The sequence below is a fragment of the Musca domestica genome, unplaced genomic scaffold, assembly GCF_030504385.1.
Source record: "Musca domestica strain aabys unplaced genomic scaffold, Musca_domestica.polishedcontigs.V.1.1 14, whole genome shotgun sequence".
NCBI lineage: Eukaryota > Metazoa > Arthropoda > Insecta > Diptera > Muscidae > Musca > Musca domestica.
The window spans coordinates 9,968,715-9,988,346 of NW_026712192.1; the positions used below are offsets into that span (position 1 = coordinate 9,968,715).

Here is a 19,632-nt window from a genome sequence, read left to right on the forward strand (position 1 = left end):
ATGGATAGATGCTTCAACCTATGACAAAAAATTGAAGGTCCACGTCTTCGTGTACCTCATATGTAACTGTACCTCCCTTTTTCGGTATTTTGATTATAGCTGCGACATTATTCACGGGAATTGTCTCAAATTTCGTATTCAAAGTTCGTACTGGGTACTACAGCCTATGACAAAAGATTTCGTATGCAGTTTCCCGTCATCGTATAGCCCCATAATAATGGTTTTCATTTAAACGGTATTTTTGAAAAAACTTTCTTAACATTTTGTAAGTTCCTTCCACATGGTGGAGGGTATTGAAAGTTCGTTCTGACCGAACATAGATGTTTTTTTTTTTACTTTTTTTATACCCTACACCACTTTGTGGTAAGGGTATTTTGTCATTGTGCATTTGTTTGTAATGCGGAGAAGAAAGCGGGAGAGACCCATAGTAACTTTTGAGGATATCTATATCTTTCTTTCTCTTTCTGAGTCGATTTATTATTTACTTAAGGGCGAACCATATTGCAATTGGTGAGAATCGGTGGAAATGTAGATGTAGCTTACATATATATTTTCAACCGATTTCGGGTTAATTGTGCATCAGATGGCCAATATTAGTCCAAATGACCTGAATTTTGGCACATCTGACCGGATTCAGTCTAGAAGCAGGTACATCAAATTTGAAAATCGGTTAAGATATGGCTATAGCTCCCATATATATGTTTCATCTAATTTGGTGTTTAAGTCCCTCACATGCGTAATATGCACTCCACAACAATGGTATTGGTACAAGATAACTTATGGAGCTCAAAAATACCTGTCTCAAATTGTATCGATCAGATTAGGATATAGCTTCCATATATATTTTTATCCGATTTCAGGGTTTTTATGCACCAAATGGCTAAAATCGGTCTAAATTATATATTTTTATCCGATTTCAAGTTTTTATGCATCAAATGGCTAAAATCGGTCTAAATTACCTGAAAAAATAAATACTTCAAATTTTGTGAGTATCGGTTCAGATATAGCTCGCATATATACGTTTCATCCGATTTGGTTTTTGAGTCCCTCATATTCGTAATATTTGGTACCAGATATCTTATAGAGCTCTATATAGGAATACATTTGCTAAATTTTATCGAGAATATCTCAGATTTGGTTTAGCTCCCATATATATCCTTAATCCGATTTCAGGTTTATTTTGCAAATAATAGCTATTATTAGCCCCAATGGAGTGAATTTCTGAAAGTACGTTTCCATTTTGTGCTCTGAAATATATTTTTTAATATAATCCTTCTCGAAGTGATATCATACACTCTATACCAATGTTATTTGGTATAAAAGATTAAAATGTCACAGTCAAATTTCGTGAAAACGATTCAGAATTGGATATGCCTCCTAAATATTAGTTTTCTCTGAAATCAAACTATGATATATATATAATATAATATAATATAATATAATATAATATAATATAATATAATATAATATAATATAAAATAATATATATATATATATATATATATATATATATATATATATATATATATATATATATATATATATATATATATATATATATATATATATATATATATATATATATATATATATATATATATATATATATATATATATATATATATATTGATACGTGGTATGATCTACATCAAATAAATTCTTTTGTTAGGGGAGCTCTAATAAGTAAGCATATTGGTGTAGGGTATCATATAGTTGGCCCGCTCGACTCTTGACTTTTATTTGCTTGTTTTTTTTCTGCAAAATTTGCCGAAGACACTATATACCTGAATTGAACGAATTACAAGGAATCTTAATTCAAAAATGTCCAAAAGTGAGAAACTGGGCAAATCTTACCCCCTTTATTTGGGTTGCTTTGCGACATAAACTTTCCAACCGCCGATACACGTGTCTTCCTTTTTTGACTCTACTTTCTTAACCTGTTAAATGTTTTCCTGTAATTGTTGAAACCCAGTGAAGAATGTCTTAAAGTTGGGCGGGCCGACTTTACGATAGTACACCAAATTACATCCCATTTGGGTTAATATTATACGTTTGGTGCTAATATTATAAAAGGCAACTCGGACGAAGCTATATAGGAAATGTATATCTAAATTCTGACCGATATTTCTCCCATTTCAGTAGGGTTCGTCCTTGGGTCAAACAAAAGACTTGTGCAAACTTCATCTGAAACGGGAAATAAATGCGGCCTGTACTTTGTTTACAAATATATATGGATAGACGGATGGACGGACGGACAGTCATGCATTAATCTCCCCAGAATGTGAATCTATGCAGATCATCAAAAGGAACTATGGGTCTATCTCGTTTCCTTTTGCATTTTACAAACAAATGCATAAAAACATAATACCCTGATCACTTTGTGTGTAGATATAAAAATTGAATTTTGTCTCACAGTGTAATATTTGTTTAAAGCACTCTTTACTTTTATTTAAGAAATTCACATGGCATTCACTAAACTATGCAAACCAACAGAGATAACATAAGAAATTAAGTTAAGTAATAAAAACATAAACTTTTGTCTTTACGCTCTAATTTTAACTAAAATGTATGAAATATATAAAGATATGTTAATATATATGTATCGTGCTTGTCCGTATTCCCTTTAGTACACATACATATTTGACCAAACTCCATATCGTCCATTGCAAAACTAATCAATTTTGAGTGAACCATTTCAAATGGGCGTTTTCGTATTCATTTATTTCAACATAGTTTTCCTCATTTTTTTTTTTTTTTTTTTTTTTGGTATCAGACACATTATTCTGGTTGGGCTTTTGTGGCAATATGTTAATTTGCCTCTTAAAAAGTAATCTATCTTTGTCATCAACTGAAAATTATAGTTACAGTGATGTCTGGCAGATGGGGGTTAAATATGTTTTTTTTTTTTCTAAAATATGTTCGACTGCTATTAAATTTTTGAGGAATTCTGGATTGAATTGGGAATTTTAATTATGAGCAAGGAGAAATACTTAAATTAGTTACCATCTATGATTTTTATAAAGCAAATTATTTTGTTTGGAAATTTTTAACATTAGCAGGGGATATATGAAAAAAGGAATTGCCCATCTACGATATACTTTTGTTAAGAATATTACTCTGCACCAATTTTTAACTGCCTTTGGGATGAACATTGCTTTCTCTTAAAAAACCTCACCATCCACTGTACATGTCCACCCAAAAAAAATTCTAGGATATTGTTTTTGTCCGCTAGCCATTTCTATGAAAACAAATGACCGTTGCTGTCTTTCAACAGACATCCCGGACACTAATTATTCCCATGTCAATTGGTGGTTTACTTACGTACATTTCTATGTATGTATGTATGTATGTATGTATGTGTTCATTTGCTATTAGTATTTACCCTAATTTCAATGTTATCCCCGTGTGTGTGAACTAATCTAGAATGATAGATGTACATACATATACATACACAATTGACATACCGATGTATTTGTTTATTGACATAATTAGAGAACATGTGTTGTGTACACAATTACAGGTTATGTATACAAAATTTATTAAAATATTTACTTTTACTGTTTTTTATTTGATTTAATATGCTGGATAAGATAATATATCAAAACAAGTAAAAAAGCAGCTAAGTTCTGCCGGGCCGAACTTTGAATACCCTCCATCATTTGGAACAAATTTGGCAATTCTAAATCCGTTAAAAATTCTGTTAATGTCATAATCGGTATCGGTAGGTTCCGTTATATAGGGACTATAAGAAGACTTGGACCTGCAGAGACAATTTTCTGTCTTAGACTGTATTATCCATTACGAACTTCAAACACCAAATTTGAAACAATTCCGGTGAATAATGTCGCTAAAATCATCAAAATACCGAATATCGGGAGGTACCGTTATATGGGGGCTATAAGAAGACGTGGATCTACATGGCCCATTTTCAATACCAAAAGTCCTGCAGACATAACATACATTTGAGTAAAATTTTGTCAATGTACTTCGATTCGTTCGGAAGCTAGAGTGATTTCCACAGAAGGACAGACGAACCGACGGACAGACGGACCGACGGACAGAGGGACGAACATCGCTAAATCGACATAGAATTTAATGCTGATCAAGAATATATCTACTTTGTGTGGTCTAAAATGTGTATTTCGAGATGTTAATATATCGAGTTCGAGACAATTTCACTGAAATATGCCGCTAAAATCTTGAAAATGCCGAATATTAAGGATATCGTTATAATTTTTTGGCAGGATGATTGATAGCTACCAGAACTTTACTGTGTAATCTATATGTATATAATATATATATTTTATATAATATATGTATATAAAATATATAAATATATATCTTATATATAACAGAAAAGGAAATGAGTAACTGACCCATACATCAACCCTCAGGCGAAACGGCTGAAGCTAGAATCTTGAAATTGGGTTTTTTTTTTGAAACTCGAATTAAAGTGTGCTAAAAGTACTAAAATGCTCTAAATTTCTTACCATTTGCTATTTTCATCTGGTATAAAAAAAAATTGGCAAGTAGTATTAATATACAGGGTGAGATAAAATAACTGCAACAAAGTCAAACGCCATATTTTTTTCATTTTTTCTTCAATTTTATTGATTGAAAGAAAAAATGTCGGAAATAGCATCAAAATTTAGAATAATTTTAGATTTCTCCGAATTGGTCACCTGTGGCACGAATTATGGCCTTCAAACGGCCAATGAAACCGTCAACCGCTGCCCGAACGTTGCTCTGCGGTATTTTGGCCCATTCCTGGCATATGCGAAGCGCTTGACTGAGGTGATCGACACTTTGGTATTTTTTAGTGCCAACATTGCTTTCCAAAATACTCCAGACACAATAGTCCAACGGATTGGTATTCGGAGATTTTGGTGGCCATTGTGAGCTAAAAATAAAGCCAGGAACCTCATTTTGTAACCATTCTTGGATGGCGCAAAATGAGTGAGATGGTGCTGAGTCCTATTAAAATATCCATGGTCTGCGGCCAAAATGTTTGCGTGCCCAAGGCTTTAATATACCCTCCGCGTTAATATTCGGCATTTATTCTGATGCCACGGTTGATTAATACGAGCGGAGAGCGACCATCGGCTGTTATGGCGGCCCACACCATCACCATGGCAGGCGCTTGAGTTCTGGTGGCAAACCGAAGGTGCACATTTTCAGCCAACCTCTTTGGCAAGTGCGCGATCATTTTGTTTGTTTACAAACTGCTGGACAACGAATGTTTTCTCATCAGAAAAAAACCAAATTCGGCAGTTCTCCACTTTCGGCCAAGCGAAGCAACTCTTTACCTTTTTTAAGCCTATTTTATTTCTGTTGTGGTGTAAGTTCTTGCACTTTTTGGAATTTCAATGGCTTAACCACGAGTTCATTTTTCAATATTTGCCGAATGCAATATTGCAATATGTTCAGCTCACGAGCCATTTTTTCGGCCACTGCGACGTGGGTTTCGATCAAGTCGCGTCTTTACTTTTCGAACCATTTCTGCTGATGTTGCTTTTCTTCTGTCCAACTCCTTGACATCGGGCTAAGCTACCAGTATCACGGTAACGAGCGATGGTACGGGACACAAAAAGTTTATTCATATTTAAATGCTGGAGTGCTCTAACGATAGCCACTTGTGGTTTTCCAGCCAAATATAAAGAAATCACACTATCACGCTTGAATTCCATCACGAATAACTTTTTTTCCAGAAAATTCTCACCAAAATGCTTTTGTACGCTTGTAAACAATATAATGAGCTGCCACTGGAATAATTTTAACAGCTGTCGGACGAGTGGCTTAGAAATGACAGCAGTCTGAAGTTGGTTACAGTTTTTCATCTCACCCTGTATGTAGGTGCTTTCGGAAATGGGCTACAACTGTACTAAGTGGTACTAAATTCGGTACAATTTGGTTTTGGTTTAAAGGATTTATCTGGAAATTTCAAATGTTGGCATTGGGGTCTGTGCTTGTAGATAGGGTTAAGATAAAGGGTTGGGTTTGGGAATGCGTTCAGCAAAGTACTAAATTGGGTATGGCATGATTTTCCATACACTGCTTGACATTTGGCATTGGGCTCACTCTCACATGTAGGGTTAAGATTAGGAGGTGGTTTTGGAGATACGTACTAAAAAGTACGAAATGGTACTTATTTTGGTATTTGGGTAAGGAATTGATTTGAAAGTCTATAATTTGGCATCACTAAATAATATTATTTTTAGTATATGGCGAAGGAATAGAGCTGGAAATATGAAATTCCGGAATAGTGTACCAAAAGTACTAAAACGGAAATTGGAAATTCATATAGGTAATAAATGATACTGATATTGCTTAAAATCTAAAAATTTGACATTAGCGTCACTCTTAGTGTATAGGATTGGGATTTAAAGTTTATTTTGGAAATGGGTACTGCAAGTGCACGAAAACTACTTAATAGTACTACATTTGCTACAATTTGGTATGGGGTGAACAGATAATAGATTAAGTCTGAAATTTGGTTTTAGAGTCGCTGTTCGGAAATGAGTACAATAACTGTAAGTTACTGAAAGTACTGAATGGTACTATATTTGGCATTAGGTGCAGGGATAGAGATGAGATTCTGAAATTTTATACTTACATTACTGATGGTGTCTGTGTTTGGGATTTGGAGGTGGTTGGGAAAATGTCCTATATTTTTACGAAAAGTACTAAATTATTCTTAATTTGGTAAAGGGAAAGAGCTGGAATTCTGAAATTTGATATTGAGGTCACTGTTTGTGTCTAGGGTTTACATATAAAGACATTGAAAAATTTGGGACAGAAAAATTGAATATGGGTAATATACGAGAAAAGTCTCCCCATATGGGTCCAAGTCAACGGGAACGTATGGAAATGGTCAATAATTTCAAGAAGGTGTAATGTGGGTACATATGTTCGTACCTTCCCCGAAGTAGTCAAACATTTTTTAAGGGGCACTATGTCGCAGGATGTACGGAACCGGCCATAATTTCCAAAAGGGGCCCCTAATGGACCCATATGGATCCATAGGCATAGGGACCCAAGTATTCTTATCTACCGGAAGTTCAAATTTCAAAATGTCTGAGGACGTAAAGAACGGAATTGTCCCCAATGGGTCCATGTGTTCCTAACTCAAATTTTTCAAAATTTTTAAAAACTATCCTTTTATGGAGATGTACACTCAAATGGATAAGGGGCTACCCTTTTATGAAATTTTGACCCGTTCCGGGAGAAGATCGAAAACGTGGAACCAATGAACCAAAATTTCCAAGAAGATCTCATATGGGTACATTTGTTCGTACCTTCCCCGGAATAGTTACAATTTCATCAAAGGGTTTATTGATGAGGGATATACGGTACTGGAAAGAAATCCAAGAAAAGTCCCATATGGACCTCCGGTGTAGGTATGGGTCCACATTTTCGTGCTTCAAAATTATTAACATTCCTAAGAAAGATCCTTTTCGAGGCAGATACAAGCAATTGAATCCATAGGTGGCCATACGAAAACGTGGACGCATAGAGGACCCTTTGTGGATGTTTTGATAAGCATAGGGGACACATTGGCAAAGATGAACCCATTGAAGGCCCTTCATGGAAATGTCCACTGTACCTTTTTACACCCTCCACCCTGAAAAGGAGGGTATATTAACTTTGTCATTCCGTTTGTAACATCCTTAAATATTCGTCGCAGACCCCATAAATTATATATATTCATAATCAGCATAAAATTCTAAGTCGATTTAACGATGTCCGTCTGTCTGTTCGTCTGTCTGTTGAAATCACGATAAAGCCCACATTATTTGACGTAGAGAAAATTTAGCAGAGCAATTTGTGATGTGTATAGGATGGTTGGTATTGAAAATGAGATATATCGGTCCACGTTCTGGTATAGTTCCCATATAACGGTACCTCCCGATATTCGGTATTTTGATGATTTATGCCACATTTTTTCACGGATTTGTCTGAAAATTGGTATTTGTAGGTCATAGCGGGTCCCTGTGCGTGTGGCAAAACATTGCATGTATAGGTCCACGTTCTGATATAGTCCCCATATAACGGTACCTCCCAATATTCGATATTTTAATAATTTTTGACACATTTTTTCAAGAATTGCTCTGAAAATTGGTAGTTGAAGATCATAATGGGTCCCAGTTCGTGTGGCGAGTCATTGTACTTATAGGTCCACGTTTTGGTATAGCCCCATATATCAGGTACCTCCCGATATTTGGTAATTTGATGATTTTTGCCACATTTCTTCACGGATTTGTCTCAAAATTGGTATTTGTAAGTTATAATGGGTTCTAGCTCCTTTGGTGAAACATTGCATGTATAGGTCCACGATTTGGTATAGCCCCCATATAACGGTACCTCCCGATATTCGGCATTTTAATGGTTTTTGTTTCCTTTACCCTAAGGTGGAGGGTATTAAAAGTTGGGCCCGGCCGAACTTAATGTTTTTTTACTTGTTAGAAATTCTGACCGATTCCGGATGAGGTACGTAAAGGCTAAAATAGTCCATCTTAGAGCTTATTATTTTTCCCCATTCAGGTACATAGTTTGGTATATACTTCGTAATCCGGACCACCAGATTTGGTCACTTTGAGAGTTTTATGTTGCATTCGAACATATTCAGATATCAAACTGTCTGCAATGTTTGCTCCCCACGACAGGGTTCGAAACCTCATGCTTCAGTACAAAAATTGGGTTTAAATTCTAGTTTATGCAACATCTAAAAAGAAAATCAATTGCCACGGCATCACACCAACACACTCAACACACACACCGCTCAATTTAATGTTATGAAGGAAAGTGCTCTATAAATGTCTAACTATTACTGCAACATGGAAATGAGGTAGAGAACAAATAGGGCTAATAGGGTTCAGTAGACAAACACACACAAACACAGACACGCCCATCCACATTTGTAGCGAACTAACATTAACACTTTGGTTGTTATTCATGGAAAGAAAATAGTTTCTTTTCTTCTGTGTGGCATTTAAGTTCACCGTACAACACAATACCAGCGCAAACACACACATACATTCACCATGAAAATGCATAGAAATTTATGGGCACATTGCTTTCTATGGCAATGCGGTCTAGCATAAAATACGTAGACACTTTCAGAGGCACCCCCCCCCCCCCCCACACACACACATACACAATCATATTCTTTCTATGAATGCCTATAAAAGCTGTCAACATTTAAACATTTATGTCACCATTCATTTCCCCTTTTTATCGTCACTTTATCGTCGATCGCACTCACACCAGCCATCATTCTCAGCCAAGCCAAGCCAAGCCAAACAGCCAACAGACAATGCACAAAGTTAGACTGGCAGTCTGAGAAGAACCTCATTTCAAATGCATAAATAGACAAGTAGTTGAGTTTTTTTTTTTCTATTCTGCCAAGTTTTTATATAACGCATTACAATGTGTGCAATTTTGCGGAAACGGAAACCTGATATTAAACGGGGTTTTTTGTAATCGATGTACCCATCAAAAATTTAATGTCGTTAAAAATTAGGTGTATCGAAGTCGATTTTTAAGCAAACCTCTTCAATATCTTTAATCATACTGACGATTATGTGGAAAACTCTTTTTTATCCCTGTCGAACTTTGTATATCCCTCGCCCTATGTGATGGTGATATAATGGGAGGAGTATATAAGTTTCAAAAGAGATGAAAAAAAGTTTTCCACATTATCGTATACTGTCAGTATGAAGAGGTTGGTATTGTTTATAATTATTAATTGAGGTTTTCGCCTCTAAAATAGTACCTACGGACTTTAGGTCATTTAGCTTGTCCTGATTTTCGACATTATTAGGGTCATCTCTTTATTTAAACCACACTTACATACATTTACACATTTGACTTCTCGTCTGATATTTAACCTCCTAGGACAATTTTTTCAATACTGATAAAAAGGAACAAAAAGGTTCTGTAGAAATTATTCGGTACAGGAGCACTTGTAAATATTTTCAAATATACCTAAGAACTTTGTCCCCTTAGAGTTCAATGCTTTTTATATCCCAGAGCATAGAGTAGAGGGCTAAGTTTGGATTTTTGGAATATCGTACTTTTCTGGGAGTTATGCCTATATTTTGACTATATCATACAATTTAAAAATTGAAATTGGAAAGTAAGCATTCTAAACCCTTTAAGGGATCTGCTATAATATGATTACCCCCACTTAAAATTTCTCAACCCGTAGACAATATTAGTTCGGAACGTGGACTTGGAAGTACCTGGACACTATGCCATATTACGAGTATATACCTATGTTGAATTTTTACTGCAAAAAGGTTCTCTACTCCCCGAGTAGCCTAAATGCAATTTTTTGCGAATCTATTGAAAAATGTGGTCAAGACCCAGAAAATAGCTGAATTCAGGGGATATCTTCATATGTGTTAAAAAGAAATAGTCACTTTTGCAGACAGTTATATACCCTGTTATGATTATTCAAATTCTTGACCCTCTATGGAGTGGGTTCCGCAGGAATGGACCAATATTGTGCATTTCGTATGAGGACCTAAAAAAAATATGATATAGATAAGCGACGTGTCAGGTTTGGACTTTATTTTTTCCTTCCTTCACTTCATATGAGATATGTGATAATATTTAGAAAATGTTAAAATGTGCGGTATGAGATATAGTCGACCGAAGTATTCCATTTTCATACTTCATCTAATGCGGGTAAAATTATTGGTATGGACAAAATTATAAAAAATCCAAAATTTATATAAAATTTTGTGCGAAATCATAAATTTCATATTCATCTCAGAAAAATCCAGAAAAATATTTATATACAGCAAGTTGTACAGAATCGCTGACTTATTTCAAAAGTTTTGTCAGATAAAAAGTATAGAAATTTGTGACCCTTTGTGGGTGAGATACCAGAAGGGGTCAGATCTTGTGTTAGAAAAAATGTTTGTATGTCTGAAATTTAAAAAGAGTTGGATGTTTATTTCATTTTCTTTGAGCGTTTTATTTTTCAAAATCTTGTGTTGATATAAATATTGAAATGTGCCAAGCCTGTATGGAATCGGATGTTAATTTCGCGTTTTATGAGCTTCATGGATATTCAAAATTTTGATCCTTTGTGGGGGAGGTACCAGAAGGAGTGAACCGATATATCCCATCATCACAGCAGATCTTGTGTTAGTAGAAATAATGGGATGTGTGAAATATGACGAGAACAGAATGCCAATTTCGAATTTTATAATCGTTTTGGTTATTCAAAACGTTGACCCTTTGTGGGTGAGGTACCAGAAAGAATGGTTCGACCTACAGCATCTCCATAAAAAATATTGCGTTGATAAAAATATTAAGAAATGTTTAGAGTGAAGGGAATTGGATGTTCATCTTATGAACTTCACGGATATTTAAAATGTTGACCCTTTTGTGGGGGAGGAACCAGAAGGAGTGGACCCATACATTCCATCTTCACACCAGACCTTGGGTAAATAAAAATAGTGTGATGTGTGTAATTTGAAGACAATCGGACTCTTACATCATATTGTCCATTTTCACAACTGACCTAGCACTGACGCAAATATTAGGATATGCAAAGTTGGAGCAAAATCGGATGATCCTTTTTCTTGTGGGGGAGGTACCAAAAGGAGTGGACCGATATTGTCCATCTTAACACCAGACCTTGGGTTAATATAAATATTGGGATGGGATCGGACTCTAACATCACATTTTATAAGTGTTGTAATTATTCAAAATGTTGACCATTTGTGGGGGAGGTACTTGATGGAGTGGAGCGATATTGACCTAGCACTGTAAAGCAAATATTAGGATTCGCAAAGTTAGAGCAAAATCGGATAATCCTTTCTCTTTCTGTGCAATAAATTATTATTATATTATATTGAAAATTTTGAACTTTTGTGTGGGAGATACCAGAAGGGGTGGATCGATATATTCCATTTTCCCCCCGCACCTTGGGTTAACAAAAATATTGTGATGTGTGAAATTTGACTCGGAATCGGTCTCTTGCATCACATTTTACAAGTGTTGTAATCATTCAAAATTTTAATCCTTTGTGGGGGAGGTACCTGATGGAGTGGACCCATTTTCACACCTGACCTAGCACTGATAAAAATATTAGGATTCGCAAAGTTGGAGCAAAATCGGATTATCCTTTCTTTTTCTGTGCAATAAATTATTTTCTTTGAAAATTTTGACATTTTATGTGGGAGGTACCAAAAGGAGTGGACCGATATTGCCCATCTCCCAACTCGATCTAAGTTTGACAATATTATTGCGATGTACAAACTTTCAATCAAACGTTTTGAATCGATTTTGCTGAAATTTAGCATTCGTGTTAAGGTAGGGTAACAAATTGATGTGGAAACATGTTTATGATAAAGCTCCCATAGAACCCTACCCCCAATTTAAGAGAATATCAAGATTTCACAAAATTTTTGATGTAATGTGGCTTTTTGAATTCTGAATACAATATACATAAAGCTTCTTACAAAAAATTGTCAGAAAATGTTCACTCTTCGGTAAACCTTCCTCCACATTTGCAGTACTTTAATGGTTAAAGTGACATTTTGAAACACGAGTAGAGCCAACCGATGCAGATATATGCAGCTGAAATCAATTTGTTTGTAATCTACACACTTTTTTAAGTATTATGGAAATAAGTTTTATAGTGCCACGGAATGCCCTAGAAAGAAAAACTTTACCTCTTTTAAGAGTGTACTGCGAAAAAAATTCAAAAAAGGGTAAACTCTAAAAGTTTATTTCTATTGCAACTAGAAATGAAAATGTAAATATGTCTTTGAGTAAAAAAGATCTATAGTACTATTTAACATTCAAAAAAAAAAAAAAAATAATAATAATAATAATAGATAAAACACTAACATTGGGTATAATTTAAAGCTCGAACTGTCTATACTGCAATGAGTACTTCAAGTTTCTCCAAAATTATAAAAAATAATTCCATGGTACAATAAGGAGGTAGAACAGCTTAGTAAAACTACAGAAATACAGTCCTGAGGCTATGTCCGCTTCCTGTCAAACTCATTTAAAACAAGTAAGCAAAGGCTACAGTCGAGCGGGGCCGACCGTTGAATACCCTACAACACTATAATAAACGATACAGTTTATATAGGCGAGATACTCGAAAGAATTCCACAAGATATTGTGACAAATAATAAAAGAAAACCGTCAGGATCCGTTCTCTAATTTTCGAATAATAGCAACTTTAACCAATTTGCTCATTTCCAATTTATTGGTAGATGTTGCACGTAAATGGTCTTCCTAGATCTGGAACCAATATTTCTCTCAGAAGTGGCAAAAGATTAACATTTATTATTGGTTTTTGACTGAAACGCATCTATATGAGATACAGCCATTTGACTATATTCTTCAACGAAATCAGCGTTAACGAAATAGTCAGAAGTGCGTCTTTCCTATATTTGTGAATTCTCCAAAAAGTCCCTGGAATGGACATTTTCGTTTTTTGTCTACAAAAGTTGGCAAACTATTTCACACATTGAATATTTTTGGGTGGCCATCCAAAACTGCTTGGCTTTTGCAATGTCCGGTAACCCCCATTCAAATGTGCGTGAGGATCGGGAGATAATTACGACCTGCAGACAATTTTGCACTTTTTGGTCCATTTCAACCCCTAAATATATGGCGATCATCTCCAAAAAGGGTGGGCTTCTATTCTGACCCTCATCTTATCCCCATGCAAAATTTCGTAAGGATCGGGCCATAAATGCGATCAGTATCTGATATCCTGATATCCTAACTACTTAGTTTTGTTAGCTGTAGAAATATTACCAAATGTTTAATTCAAAATGAAAATATGCCAAAAATATGACAAAATTGAAAAAATATGAGAAAATTTTACAAAATCAATATTTTCATCTTTAGAGAGATATTTTTATGCGATTTTTTAGACGTTTTTTCTTTCCTGCCAAGAGGCCATTCTGAATTAATGAGAACTGTCGAAATCAGTTCAGCCGTTCTCGACATATATGAGATCTTTCAAGCATATCTTCTTTGATAGACATATATATCGCACATATTTTGCTATATATCCGATTTGTTGGATCTTAACATCAATGTAAAGATCAGAAGTAACCTTGTCATGGCTTTGTGATGTCGCCGGGATTTAAAATATTCGCGGTTTAATGAAAAATTTTGAATTTTTTCAACAAAAAAGATATGGTCTATTTTACCCGCTAAATATTATCCGATGACCACCCAAATTGGTAGGCTTCTTCCCCGCCCTAAACTCTAGCTACATGCGAAATTCCGCGTCGATTGGTCTATAATTGCGACCTGTATAGCTACTGCAAAATCCGACATTTTTTCAGTATTTGGTCCATTTCAACCACTAAACATTTGGCTATCATCTCCAAAAGAAATAGGCTTCTATTCTGACCCCAATCCCACCTTCGTGCAAAATTTCGTAAGGATCGGGGCATAATTGCGACCTGTAGCGTGATTACAAATTAACATGGACAGACGGACAGACGGACAGACGGACGGACGGACATACATAGCTAGATCGACTCAGCTCGGCGAGCTAGGAAGATCCATATATACTTTCCTATATGGGAAATCAATATTTCGAGGTGTTACATAAATTCTGGCCCAATCAAACTTATAATACCCCCAACACATAGTGTTGTAGGGTATAATTATATACAACAATTTTTTTTATTTTTTTCTCATTTATAAAATGAGTGAAGCAGAGCGAAAAATGAATGAAATGCCAGAATTTTTTCTTAAAAATATGATTCAAACTGTTCTATCTTTTAAATTCATGGCTAAACTTCTGCTAAGTAATAATAACTTTAATTCACGAGCCGAAAGCTAAGCTTCTTCCAATCATTGATTTTGAAAATATTTTGTTTTTATTTTCCAAAACAATAAATACATACACAAAATTGGTAGAAGTCGGAAAATTGGTAGCTCTACCTTACCATTTTATTGTACCATGAATAATTCGACATTCTCTGCTTTGGGTTGCTAAATATAAATAAAAATATTATTGGAATATTAAATTAACCAGGATTAACTTCACTTAGAATTTTTGTATTATGGTTATCTAACACCACACACCCCCACCCCCCAAGGTTGCTTAAATAACATCTTCTGTCGAATCTATTGGAAAATGCGGTCATTACCTTCAAAATAGATAAAATCAGGAGAAACTTTTATATGGGTGCTAGTCCGAAACATTGACCTGCATTGAACATTTAGAAAACAAAATGGCAAATAAGACCAAAATAAATTGAAAACTGTGGCTAAAACCATGGAAATAGCTAAATTCAGGATTATAACAAAACATCCACCTATATATATATATATATATATATATATATATATATCTATATATATATATATATCTATATATATATATATATATATATATATATATATATATATATAAATAAATATATATATATATATATATATATATATATAAATAAATATATATATATATATATATATATATATATATATATATATTTATATATATATATATATATATATATATATATATATATATATATATATATATATATATATATATATATATATAACTTTTTGCAAAGCTGGTTTATTCTTCCAAAGAGCTGAAAGTACCAAAATTTGACGAAATTATTATTAAAATCAGTGCGGGGCCGCCTATCTGATACCCTACACCACCATGTATATTTAGTAGAGTTTTCGTAAAAAATAATTTATTTGAACATTTGGCTTTAGAGCAGTCATATGTGGTTTCAGGGGGAACTAATATATCGGAGGCAAATCCAATTCTGAATCGATTTTCATTAAATTTGACGGAGACATTTTAACCCTTTATACGAAATAACATTGCTATAGAGTGCATGAGAAGGATTACATTAAAAAAATATAAGGTTATATGGGAATAAGGATATATGGGAGTTATATCCAAATCTTAGCCGATCTATATACAATTAGACAAAGGCATATCCGAGCTCTAAAGGATACCTGGTACCTAATATCATTGTTGTCGAATTGATATTACGAATTTTAGGGACATGAAAACTTTCTTCTAGACTGAATTCGGTGGGATGTACAATTTTATCTTAATCGGATAATAAATCCGACCTGCATTTTGTTCACAACAATACATGGACAGACTGACACAAATTTGAACGACCATAATTCAAAGAAAGTTTTAAATTTCGTTCAAATTTGAAGCATTGCAATATTTCCATCAAATTTGGATCGAATTCGGAGATGAGTGCTTCAAAAAAGTTCAATATTTTCAAAGAAATATTTTCATTAAAAGCAAGGAGGGGATCCCACAAAAAGTTCACCAAATCGTCCTTTTGCACCTTTCTAGTTAAAATAGGAGAAATAGTATCTAGATTATATTTTGGAACAACCAACATAAAGTGCTACTAAGCGATTTTCACAATGAAAGGACTTTGGTCATAAATTTTGACATTGTCAAAATACGTTCTTCACATTGTTAGTTATGGGGATTAATAAAAGAAAACTTTCCACTAAATGTCAAACTTCAAAGATCAAGATTTCACAATCGTACATATTACTTATTCATATTTTAATGCCAACTTTTCCAATTAAATATGCTTCAAGTTTGGCATTAAAAACCAAACCTAAGATATAAATACATAATACACAAATATATACTCACCAAGCCTCTATGTGTGTGTATCTTACAACTCACAAGAGTGGGAGAGTGGTCCTTAAATAAATATCTACAAAAAATACAAAAAATGAAATATTAGACATAAAATAAATCTTTGGCACAAATTAATTTTCAAATTAAAACCAATATTGTGGTTTTCATAAATAAATTACCACTCAATATATTAGAAAAGTTTTACACACACACAAAAAATACGCATTACAATAAAAACAATAATTTACGTTTGTTGTAAATTACCACAGAAAAATATTTGCTTTGTTTAACTTTCTAATGAGGTTTATTAGTCCAGCCACAGAATCGGTATTTATTTATATACCACACAAATGTGCCGGAGTGATTACAGGTATGTTCGTGTACATGAGTGAGTGTGTGTGTTGGAAGAGTATTGAAGTGGTTTTAGAACAAATGTCAAAATTCCCACTTGAATGACCAAAAAAAAAAACAAGCTAAGATGAAAATGGCGTAGACAGAGCAGTGGTAGGTAGAGACAGGTAAACATGACGTTAACATCGGCTGAAAACAAACTTTTTATACCCTCCACCATAGTATGGAGGGTATATTAAGTTTGCCATTCCGTTTGGAACACCTAAAAATAGACATTTTAGATCCCACAAAGTATATATTTTCTTGATCAGCATAAAATTCTATGTCGATTTAGAAATGTCAGTCCGTCTATCCGTCAGTTCGTCTGTGGAAATCACTCTAGCTTCCGAACAAAATGAAGTAGGTTGATAAAAAATTTACTCAAATGTTTATTATGCCTGCAGGACTTTTGGTATTGAAAATGGGCCATGTATGTCCACGTCTTCGCATAGCCCCCATAAAACGGTACCTCCCGATATGCTGTGTTTTGATTATTTTAGCGACATTATTTACCGGAATTGTTTCAAAATTTCGTATTTGATGTTCGTAATGGATACTACAGCCTAAAACACAAAATGTGCCATGTAGGTCCACGTCTTCGCATAGCCCCCATATATCGGTAGCTCCCGATATGCGGTATTTTGATTATTTTAGCGACATTATTTACCGGAATTGTTTCAAAATTTCGTATTTGAAGTTCGTAATGGATACTACAGCTTAAGACAGAAAATTGTCTGTGCAGGTCCACGTCCACGTATAGCCCCCATATAACGGTAGATCCCGATATGCGGTATTTTGATTATTTTAGCGACATTATTTACCGGAATTGTTTCAAAATTTCGTATTTGATGTTCATAATGGATACTACAGCCTAAAAAACAAAATGTGCCATGTAGGTCCACGTCTTCGCATAGCCCCCATATAACGGTAGCTCCCGATATGCGGTATTTTGATTATTTTAGCGTCATTATTTACCGGAATTGTTTCAAAATTTCGTATTTGAAGTTCGTAATGGATACTACAGCTTAAGACAGAAAATTGTCTGTGCAGGTCCACGTCCACGTATAGCCCCCATATAACGGTAGATCCCGATATGCGGTATTTTGATTATTTTAGCGACATTATTTACCGGAATTGTTTCAAAATTTCGTATTTGATGTTCATAATGGATACTACAGCCTAAAAAACAAAATGTGCCATGTAGGTCCACGTCTTCGCATAGCCCCCATATAACGGTAGCTCCCGATATGCGGTATTTTGATTATTTTAGCGTCATTATTTACCGGAATTGTTTCAAAATTTCGTATTTGAAGTTCGTAATGGATACTACAGCTTAAGACAGAAAATTGTCTGTGCAGGTCCACGTGCACGTATAGCCCCCATATAACGGTACCTCCCGACATTCGGTATTTTGATGATTCTAGCGACATTATTTACCGGAAATGTTTCAAATTTCGCATTTAAAGTTCGTAATAGATACTACAGCCTATGACAGAAAATTGTCTGTGCAGGTCCACGTTTTATAACCCCGATGGTACCTCCCTATTTTCGGTACTTTGATGGTTTTAGCTACATTATAAACATATTTTTTTCAAGTTTCGCATTTGAATATTGTAATAGCTTAAGACAAAAGTTGCCTATGCAGGTCCACGTAATCGTATAGACCCTAATATACGGCTGCTTTCGGTATTTTTAAGATTTTAACAGAATTTTTACCGGATTTTATTTTATTTATTTATTTATTTTTTATTTATTTATTTATTTTTTTTTTTTTGGAAAATTGCCAAATTTGTACCAAATGGTGGAGGGTATTCAAAGTACGGCCCGGCCGAACTTACAGCTTTTTTACTTGTTTATTTTATACAAATCGGGTGGTAAATGTGGCAGAGAGCTGAAACTACTTATGTCATTAAGCGATGTGACATCTCCGTCAAAAGTTATGGCGTTGCCAGATGGGTCCGTCGAATATGGACAACCCTGTATGATCAGCATAAGATTTTATGTAAAATTAACCTTGTCTGTCTGTCTATCAACAAAAATTAAGTTGGTGCACAAAATGTCATATATACGTTTTGGCATATATATATATATATATATATATATATATATATATATATATATATATATATATATATATATATATATATATATATATATATATATATATATATATATATATATATATATATATATATATATATATATATATATGCCAAAACGTGTCTCACCGAAATAATGGTTTCAGCCCCTAGGTCTCTTTGGATTAAATTCGTTTCCGGACACTTCGAGTCGATTTAGCGATTTCCGTCCGTTTGTCCGTCCGTCTGTCTGGCTGGTGCGCACGATAACTCTCGAAGGGAGTATCCGATTTGCCAAAAAAAAAACATGGTACATCGTAATATTATTATAAAACTTGTAACGACAGGTTTCCCCTTAGGCTGGAGTAAGCTCGCCGGGGCCAAAGTTCGTAACAGAAAATTTGTTTGTGTGCGAGAGAGAAAGAGAAAGACGAGTGTTTTACGTTCTATAATGTTTATTCCGTACGCAATAGAGGTATATACAAAGTAAACTGAGATATTGCTTAATACTACTAGGATGAC

At 34.3% G+C, this 19,632-nt stretch overlaps 1 protein-coding gene across 1 annotated transcript in view; it reads right to left on the reverse strand.

Annotated features, from left to right (window-relative positions):
- Positions 1–19,632, reverse strand: part of LOC101890888 (uncharacterized) — a 518,720-nt gene that overhangs the window by 293,551 nt on the left and 205,537 nt on the right. Inside the window, exon 4 of the mRNA XM_059119171.1 lies at positions 16,655–16,718. The gene's annotated coding sequence lies outside the window, so the exon portion shown is untranslated. The remainder of the gene's footprint in view (positions 1–16,654; positions 16,719–19,632) is intronic.